The sequence below is a fragment of the Hemiscyllium ocellatum genome, chromosome 44 (assembly GCF_020745735.1).
Source record: "Hemiscyllium ocellatum isolate sHemOce1 chromosome 44, sHemOce1.pat.X.cur, whole genome shotgun sequence".
Classification (NCBI taxonomy): domain Eukaryota; kingdom Metazoa; phylum Chordata; class Chondrichthyes; order Orectolobiformes; family Hemiscylliidae; genus Hemiscyllium; species Hemiscyllium ocellatum.
In genome coordinates, this window is record NC_083444.1 from 20,089,963 (window position 1) to 20,100,360 (window position 10,398).

The window sequence follows — 10,398 nt, forward strand, 5'->3', positions numbered from 1 at the left end:
AGAATTGGCGACGTTGAGGTCAGTGACAAATTGGAGGTGTGATCAGTGATGAATCGGCGGTGTTGTGGGCAGTATAGAATCAGAGGAATTGTGAACAGTGAACCATTGGAGATATTGTGGTCAGTGAAGAATTGGAGATGTTGTGGACAGTGCAGAATTAGAGATGTTGTGGTCAGTGAAGAATTGGAGGTGATGTGACAGTGAAGAGTCAGAGGTTTTGTGGGGGTCTGAACTTTCAGAGGTGTTGTAGTCAGTCAAGAAATGGAGGTGTTGAGGACAGTGAAGTGTTGGTGATGTTGTGGACAGTGAAGAATTGGAGATGTTGAGGACAGTGGAGAAACCGAGGTTTTGTGATCAGTGAAGAGTAGGTGGTGTTGTGGTCAGTGTAGAATTGGAGATGGTGTGGACAGTGAAGAATTGGAGATGTGAACAGTGAAGAATCGGAGGTGTTGTGGACAGCGAAGAATTAGAGATGCTGTGGTAAGTGAAGAATTGGAGATGGTGTGGACAGTGAAGAATTAGAGGTGTTTTGGGCAGTAAAAAATCGGAGGTGTTTTGCACAGCGAAGAATTGGAGGTGTTGCAGACAGTGAAGAATTGGAGATGTTGTGGACAGTGAAGAATTGGAGATGTTGTGGACAGTGAAGAATTGGAGGTGTTGTGGAGAGTGAAGAATCGGAGGTGTTGTGGAGTGTATAATAGGAGGTGTTGTGCACAGTGAAGAATTGGAGGCATTGTGGACTGCGAAGAATCAGAGGCGTTGTCAACATTGAAGAATCAGAGGTGTTGTCGACAGTGAAGAATTGGCGATGTTGTAGACAGTGAAGAATCAGACGTTTTGTGGTCAGAGAAGAATGGAGTTGTTGTGGATATTGAAGAATCGGAGATGTTGTGGATAGTGAAGAATCGGAGATGTTGTGGATAGTGAAGAGTCGGAGGTGTTGTGGACAGTGAAGAATCAGAGATGTGTTGGACAATGAAGAATTGGATGTGTTGTGGAGGTCTGAAGAATTGTAGGCGTTACATTCAGTGAACAATTGGACGTGTTCTGGGGAGTGAAGAATTGGAGGTGTTGTGGACAGTGAAGAATTGGCAACGTTGTGGTCAGAGAAGAATCAGAGGTGTTGTGTACAGTGGGGAATCGGAGGTGTCGTGGACAGCAAAGAATCAGAGATGTTGTGGACAGTGAATAATTACAGATGTTGTGGTCAGTGAATAATTACAGATGTTGTGGTCAGTGAAGAATTACAGATGTTGTTGACAGTGAAGAATTGGTGATGCTGTAGACAGTGAAGAATTGGATTTGTTGTGATCAGTGAAAAATCGGAGGTGTTGCGGACAGTGAAGAATCAGAGGTGTTTTGGGCAGTGAAGAATTGGAGGTGTTTTAGACAGTGAAGAATCTGAGGTGTTGTGGACAGTGAAGAATTGGCGACATTGAAGACAATGAACAATTGGAGATGTGATCAGTGATGAATCGACAGTGTTGCAGGTAGTATAGAATATGAGGAGTTGTGAACAGTGAACCATTGGAGATGTTGTGGACAGTGAAGAATCGGAGATGTTGCGGACAGTGAAGAATTAGAGGTGTTTTGGGCAGTAAAGAATCTGAGGTGTTGTGGACAGCGAAGAATTGGAGATGTTGTGGAGAAAGAAGAATTAGAGATGTTGTGGACATTGAAGAATCAGAGGTGTTGTGGTCAGTGACGAATTAGAGGTTTTGTGGAGAGTGAAGAATTAGAGGTTTTGTGGAGAGTGAAGAATTAGAGGTGTTGTGGAGAGTGAAGAATTGGAGGTGTTGTGGAGTGTATAATAGGAGGTGTTGTGCACAGTGAAGAATAGGTCGTGTTGTGGACTGTGAAGAATCAGAGGTGTTGTCTAATGTGAAGAATTGGCGATGCTGTAGACAGTGAAGAATCAGACATGTTGTGGTCAGAGAAGAACTGGAGTTGTGGATATTGAAGAATCGGAGGTGTCGTGGACAGTGAAGTATCGGAGATGTTGTGGACAGTGAAGAATTGGAGGTGTTGTGCTGAGTGAGAAATTAAAGGTTTTATGGAGAGTGAAGAACTGGAGGTGTTGTGGAGAGTGAATAATATGAGGTGTTGTGGACAGTGAAGAATTGGAGGTGTTGTGGACATTGAAGAATCGGAGTTGTGGTCAGTGATGAATTAGAGGTTTTGTGGACAGTGAAGAATTGGAGGTGTTGTGGAGAGTGAAGAATCGGAGGAGTTGTCAACATTGAAGATTCAGAGGTGTTGTCGACAGTGAAGAATTGGCGATGTTGTGGACAGTGAAGAATCAGACGTTTTGTGGTCAGAGAAGAATGGAGTTGTTGTGGATATTGAAGAATCGGAGATGTTGTGGATAGTGAAGAATCGGAGATGTTGTGGATAGTGAAGAATTGGAGGTGTTGTGGACAGTGAAGAATCAGAGATGTGTTGGACAATGAAGAATTGGATGTGTTGTGGAGGTCTGAAGAATTGTAGGTGTTGTATTCAGTGAACAATTAGACATGTTCTGGAGAGTGAAGAATTGGAGGTGTTGTGGACAGTGAAGAATTGGAGATGTTGTGGACAGTGAAGAATTGGAGATGTTGTGGACAGTGAATAATTAGAGATGTTGTGATCAGTGAAGAATTAGAGGTGTTGTGGTCAGTGAAGAATTAGAGGTGTTGTGGACAGTGAAGAGTCGGAGGTGTTGTGGACAGTGAAGAATTGGATGTGCTGTGGAAGTCTGAAGAAATGTAGGTGTATTAAGCGAACAATTAGACGTGTTCTGGGGAGTGAAGAATTGGAGGTATTGTGGACAGTGAAGAATTGGCGATGTGTTCAGAGAAGAATCAGAGGTGTTGTGATCAGTGAAGAATTGGAGGTGTTGGGGTCAGTGAAGAATTGGAGGTGTTGGGGTCAGTGAAGAATTAGAGGTTTTGTGGAGAGTGAACAATTTGAGGTCTTGTGGAGAGTGAATAATAGGAGCTGTTGTGATCAGCCAAGAATTGGAGATGCTGTGGACAGTGAAGAATCAGAGATGTGTTGGACAATGAAGAATTGAATGTGTTGTGGCGTTATGAAGAATTGTAGGCATTGTATTCAGTGAACAATTAGAAGTTTTCTGGGGAGTGAAGAATCGGAGATGTTGTGGACAGTGAAGAATTAGAGATGTTATGGTCAGTGAAGAACTAGCGGCATTGTGGACAGTGAACAATTGGAGGTGATGTGGACTGCGAAGAGTCTGACGTTTTGTGGGGGTCTGAAGAGTTTGAGGTGTTGCAGTCAGTCAAGAAATGGAGTTGTTGAGGACAGTGAAGTATTGGTGACGTTGTGGACAGTGAAAAATTGGAGATGTTGTGATCAGTGATGAATCGGCGGTGTTGCGGGCAGTATAGAATCTGAGGAGTTGTGAACAGTGAACCATTGGAGATGTTGCGGCCAGTGAAGAATTGGAGGTGTTGCGGCCAGTGAAGAATTGGAGATGTTGTGGACAGTGAAGAATAGGAGGCGTAATGAACAGTGAAGAATTGGAGGTGTTGTGGAGAGTGAAGAATTGGAGATGTTGTGGTCAGTGAGGAATTAGAGGTTTTGTGGACCGTGAAAAATTGGAGATGTTGTGGACTGTTAATAATATGAGGTGTGGTGCACAGCGAAGAATTGGAGGTGTTGTGGACAGTGAAGAGTCGGAGGTGTTGTGGTGGTCTGAAAAAGTGGAGGTGTTGCAGTAAGTGAAAAAATGAAGGTGTTGAGGACAGTGAAGAATCTGAGGAGTTTTGGACAGTGAATAATTAGATACTTTGTGGGCAGTGAAGAATTAGAGGTGTTGTGGACAGTGAAGAATTGGAGGAGTTGTGAACAGTGAACCATTGGAGATATTGTGATCATTGAAGAATCAGAGGTGTTGTGGACAGTGAAGATTTGGAGGTTTTGTGGACCGTGAAGAATTGGAGATGTGGGCAGCGAAGAATTGGAGGGGTTATGTTCAGTGAAGAATTAGCAGCGTTGTGGACAGTGAAGAATTGGATGTGTTGTGGAGATCTGAAGAATTGTAGGCGTTATATTCAGTGAACAATTGGACGTGTTCTGGGGAGTGAAGAATTGGAGGTGTTGTGGACAGTGAAGAATTGGCAACGTTGTGGTCAGAGAAGAATCAGAGGTGTTGTGTACAGTGGGGAATCGGAGGTGTCGTGGACAGCAAAGAATCAGAGATGTTGTGGTCAGTGAAGAATTAGAGGTGTTGTTGACAGTGAATAATTACAGAAGTTGTGGTCAGTGAATAATTACAGATGTTGTGGTCAGTGAAGAATTACAGATGTTGTGGACAGTGAATAATTACAGAAGTTGTGGACAGTGAATAATTACAGATGTTGTGGACAGTGAATAATTACAGATGTTGTGGTCAGTGAAGAATTACAGATGTTGTTGACAGTGAAGAATTGGTGATGCTGTAGACAGTGAAAAATTGGATTTGTTGTGATCAGTGAAAAATCGGAGGTGTTTTGGACAGTGAAGAATCTGAGGTGTTGTGGACAGTGAAGAATTGGCGACATTGAAGACAATGAACAATTGGAGATGTGATCAGTGATGAATCGACAGTGTTGCAGGTAGTATAGAATATGAGGCGTTGTGAACAGTGAACCATTGGAGATGTTGTGGACAGTGAAGAATCAGAGATGTTGTGGACAGTGAAGAATTAGAGGTTTTGTGGAGAGTGAAGAATTAGAGGTTTTGTGGAGAGTGAAGAATTAGAGGTGTTGTGGAGAGTGAAGAATTGGAGGTGTTGTGGAGTGTATAATAGGAGGTGTTGTGCACAGTGAAGAATAGGTCGTGTTGTGGACTGTGAAGAATCAGAGGTGTTGTCTAATGTGAAGAATTGGCGATGCTGTAGACAGTGAAGAATCAGACATGTTGTGGTCAGAGAAGAACTGGAGTTGTGGATATTGAAGAATCGGAGGTGTCGTGGACAGTGAAGTATCGGAGATGTTGTGGACAGTGAAGAATTGGAGGTGTTGTAATCAGTAAAGAAATGGAGGTGTTGAGGACAGTGAAGTATTGGTGACGTTGTGGACAGTGAAGAATCGGAGATGTTGAGGACAGTGAAGAATCGGAGATGTTGAGGACAGCAAAAAATCGCAGGTGTTGTGATCAGTGAAGAATAGGAGGTTTTGTGGACCGTGAAGAATTGGAGATGTTGAGGCCAGTGAAGACTTAGAGATGTTGTGGTCAGTGAAGAATTGGAGGGGTTGTGTACAGTGAAGAATTAGAAGTGTTATGGACAGTGAAGAATCAGAGGTGTTGTGGACAGTGAAGAATTGGAGATGTTTTGGACAATGAAGAATTGAATGTGTTGTGGAGTTCTGAAGAATTGTAGGCATTGTATTCAGTGAACAATTAGATGTGTTCTGGGGAGTGAAGAATTGGAGGTGTTGTGGACAGTGAAGAATTGGCGATATTGTGTTCAGAGAAGAATCAGAGGTGTTGTGTACAGTGAGGAATTGGAGGTGTTGTGATCAGTGATGAATCGGTGGTGTTGCGGGCAGTATAGAATCTGAGGAGTTGTGAACAGTGAACCATTTGAGATGTTGCGATCAGTGAAGAATTGGAGATGTTGTGGAGTGAATAATATGAGGTGTTGGGCACAGTAAAGAATTGGAGATGTTGTGAACAGTGAAGAGTCGGAGGTGTTGTGGACAGTGAAGAGTCGGAGGTGTTGTGGACAGTGAAGAATCAGAGATGTGTTGGACAATGAAGAATTGGATGTGTTGTGGAGGTCTGAAGAATTGTAGGTGTTGTATTCAGTGAACAATTAGGTGTGTTCTGGAGAGTGAAGAATTGGAGGTGTTGTGGACAGTGAAGAATTGGAGATGTGTTCAGTGAAGATTCGGAGGTGTTGTGCACAGTGAGGAATAGGAGGTGTTGTGGACAGTGAAGAAACAGAGATGTTGTGGTCAGTGAAAACGTGGAGGTTTTGTGGACCGTGAAGAATTGGAGATGTTGTGGAGAGTGAAGAATCGGAGATGTTGTGGACAGCGAAGAATTGGAAATGTTGTGAACAGTGAAGAACCGGAGGGGTTGTGTACAGTGAAGAATTTGAAGAGTTGTGGACCGTGAAGAGTCGGAGGTGTTGTGGACAGTGAAGAATTGGAGATATTTTGGACAATGAAGAATTGGATGTGTTGAGGAGGTCTGAAGAATTGTAGGTGTTGTATTCAGTGAACAATTAGACGTGTTCTGGGGAGTGAAGAATTAGAGGTGTTGTGGAGAGTGAAGAATTGGCGATGTTGTGTTCAGAGAAGAATCGGAGGTGTGATCAGAGAAGAATCGGAGGGGTTGGGGTCAGTGAAGAATTCGAGGTTTTGTGGAGAGTGAACAATTCGAGGTGTTGTGGAGAGTGAATAATAGGAGCTGTTGTGATCAGCGAAGAATTGGAGATGTTGTGGACAGTGAAGAATCAGAGATGTGTTGCGGACAGAGAATAATTAGAGATGTTGTGATCAGTGAAGAGTCGGAGATGTTGTGGTGGTCTGAAAAATTGGAGTTGTTGTAATAAGTGAAGAAATGAAGGTGTTGAGGACAGTGAAGAATCCAAGGTGTTGTGGACAGTGAATAATTAGAAATGTTGTGGACAGTGAAGAATTGGAGGTGTTGTGCCAAGTGAGGAATTAAAAGGTTTTGTGGAGAGTGAAGAATTGGAGGTGTTGTGGAGAGTGAATAATATGAGGTGTTGTGCACAGTGAAGAATTCGAGGTGTTGTGGAGGCCTGAAGTATTTGAAGTGTTGTAGACAGTGAAGAACGGGAGATGTTGTGGACAGTGAAGAATTGGAGATGTAGTTGTCAGTGAAGAGTTGGAGATGTTGTGGACAGTGAAGAATTGAAGGTATTGTGGTCAGTGAAGAATTGAAGGTGTTGTGGACAGTGAAGAATTGTAGATGTTGTGGACAGCAAGGAATTACAGGTGTTGTGGACTGTGAAGAATCGGAGGTGTTGTGGACAGTGAAGAATTGGAAGTGTTGTGGCCAGTGATGCATTGGAGCTGTTGTGGACATTGACGAACTGGAAATGTTATGGTCTGTGAAGAATTAGAGGTGTTGTGGTCAGTGAAAAATTAGAAATGTTGTGCAGGTCAGTGAAGAATTGGAGATGTGGTCAGTGAAGATTTCGAGATGTTGTGGTCAGCGAACAATTAGAGATGTCGTGGACAGTGAAGAATTTGAGGAGTTGAGGACTGAAGAATTGGTGGTTTTGTGGATAGTGAATAATAGGAGGTGTTGTGGACAATGAAGAATCAGAGATGTTGTGGTCAGTGAAGATTTGGAGATGTTGTGGTCAGTGAAGAATCAGAGGTGTTGTCGTCAGTGAAGACTTGGAGGTGGTGTGGACAGTGAAGAATTGGAGATGTTGTGGAGGTCTGAAGAATTGGAGGTGTTGTATTCAGTGAACAACTGAAGATTTTGTGGAGAGTGAAGAATTGGAGGCATTGTGGAGGCCTGAAGTATTGGAGGTGTTGTGGACAGTGAAGAATTGGAGATGTTGTGGACAGTGAAGAATTGGAGCTGTTGCGGACATTGACGAACTGGAGGTGTTATGGTCTGTGAAGAATTAGAGGTGTTGTGGTCAGTGAAGACTTGGAGGTGGTATGGGGACAGTGAAGAATTGGAGATGTTGTGGAGGTCTGAAGAATTGAGGTGTTGTATTCAGTGAACAATTAGAGATTTTGTGGAGAGTGAAGAATTGGAGGTGTTATGGAGGCCTTAAGTATTGGAGGTGTTGTGGACAGTGAACAATTGGAGATGTTGTGGACAGTGAAGAAACAGAGGTGTTGTGTACAGTGAAGAATTGGAGGTGTTGTGGTCAGTGAAGAATCAGAGGTGTTTTGGTCAGTGAAGGTTTGGAGGTGGTGTGGACTGTGAAGAATTGGAGGTGGTGTGTACAGTGAAGAATCGGAGATGTTGTGGACAGTGAACAATTGGAGATGTTGTGGACAGTGAAGAAACAGAGGTGTTGTGAACAGTGAAGAATTGTAGATGTTGTTGACAGTGAAGATTTGGAGGAGTTGTGGTCAGTGAAGGTTTGGAGGTGGTGTGGTCAGTGAAGAATTAGAGGTGGTGTGGTCAGTGAAGAATTAGAGGTGTTGTCTACAGTGAAGAATTACAGTAGTACAGTAAAGAATCCGAGGTGCTGTGGACAGTGAAGAATTAGAGATGTTGTGGTCAGTGAAGGTTTGGAGGTGGTGTGGATTGTGAAGAATTGGAGATGTTGTGGACAGTGAAGAATTGGAGATGTTGTGGACAGTGAAACATTGGAGTTGTTGCGGACATTGACGAACTGGACATGTTATGGTCTGTGAAGAATTGGAGGTGTTGTGGTCAGTGAAGAATTGGAGATGTTGTGGTCAGTGAAGAATTTGAGTTTTTGTGGAGAGTGAAGAATCAGAGGTGTTGTGGAGAGTGAATAATAGGAGGTGTTGTGGACAATGAAGAATCAGAGGTGTTGTGGTCTGTGAAGATTTGGAGATGTTGTGGAGGTCTGAAGAATTGGAGGTGTTGTATTCAGTGAACAATTAGAGGTGTTGTGTACAGTGAAGAATCGGAGATGTTGTGGTCAGTGAAGATTTGGAGGTATTGTGGACAGTGAATTGAAGGTGTTGTGGTCAGTGAAGAATTGTAGATGTTGTGATCAGTGAAGATTTGGAGGTGTTGTGGACAGTGAAGACTCAGAGATATTGTGGGGGTCTGAAAAGTTGAAGGTGTTGTCAGTGAAAAATTGGATGTGTTGTGATCAGTGTAGAATTGGCAATGTTGTGGGCTGTGTAGAATCTCCCCCCTCCCTCTTCCACTTTGATAATCATCCCCCTCTCTCCCTTCCCCATGGATAATACCCTCTTCCCCGTAGATAATCGCCCCCCTCCTTCCTCGTGGATAAACTCCCCCCTCTCTCTTCCCTGTGGATAATCACCCCCCTCTTCCCCATGGATAAATCAACCCCATCTCTCTCTTCCCCATGGATAATCTCCCCTCCTCTGTGGATAATGCCCCTCCTCCCTCCCTTCCCCACAGAAAATCCCCCCCTCTCTTCCCCTTGGATAATCCCACCCCCTCACTCACTCTCTCCCTAGGTTAACCTCCCCCCCCCACTCACTGTCTTCTCCGTGGATAATCTCACCCCCGCCCTCTCTCTCTTCCCCATGGATAATCTCCACCTCTCTCTTCCCCGTGAATAATCTCCTCCCTCCCTCTCTCTCTTCCCGGTGGATAATTATCCCCCTCTCTTCCCCATTGATAATCTCCCCCTCCTTCTTCCCTGTGGATAATCTCCCCCTATTCCCTGTGGATAATCACGCTCCCTCTCTTCCCGGTGGATAATCGCCTCCCTCCATTCCCGGTGGATAATTATCCCCCTCTCTTTCCCATGGATAATCTCCCCCTCCCTATTCCCCATGGATAATCGCCCTCTCTCCCTTTCCCATGGATAATTATCCCCCCCTCTTCCCCATGGATAATCCCTTTCTCGCTTCCCCGTGGATAATCGCCATCCCCGGTGGATAATTATCCCCCTCTTCCCCGTGGATAATACTCCCTTCCCCTTGGATAATCTCCCCCACCCTATTCCCCGTGGATAATCCCCCTCTCTCTTCCCCGTGGATAATTGCCCTCTCTCTTTCTCTTTCCCCCATGGATACTCTCCCCACGGAAAATATCGCGCTCTCTCTTCTGTGGATAATCGGCCCCCTCCCTTCCCCATGGATAATTATCCCCCTCTCTTCCCCATGGATAATCACCCCTCTTCCCCGTGGATAATCTCCACCTCTCTCGTCCCCGTGAATAATCTCCTCCCTCCCTCTCTCTTCCCAGTGGATAATAATTCCCCTTTCTTCCCAATGGATAATCCCCCTTCTTCCCCATGGATAATCTCCCCCTCCCTCTTCCCTGTAGATAATCTCCCCCTATTCCCTGTGGATAATCACACTCTCTCTCTTCCCGGAGGATAATTATCCCCCTCTCTTCCCCATGGATAATACTCCCTTCCCTGTGGATAATCTCCCCCTCCCTATTCCCCGTGGATAATCACCCTCTCTCCCTTCCCCGTGGATAATTATCCCCCCTCTTCCTCGTGGATAACCCCTTTCTCGCTTCCCCGTGGATAATCGCCATTCCCGGTGGATAATTGTCCCCCTCTTCCCCATGGATAATCTCCCCCTCCCTATTCCCCGTGGATAATCGCCCTCTCTCCCTTCCCCATGGATAATTATCCCCCCCTCTTCCCCGTGGATAATCGCCCTTTCTCTCTTCCCGGTGGATAATCTCCCCCTCACTCTTCCCTATGGATAATCTTCCCCTATTCCCCGTGGATAATCGCTCCCTCTCTTCCCGGTGGATAATCTCCGTCCTCCCTTCCCGGTGGATAAT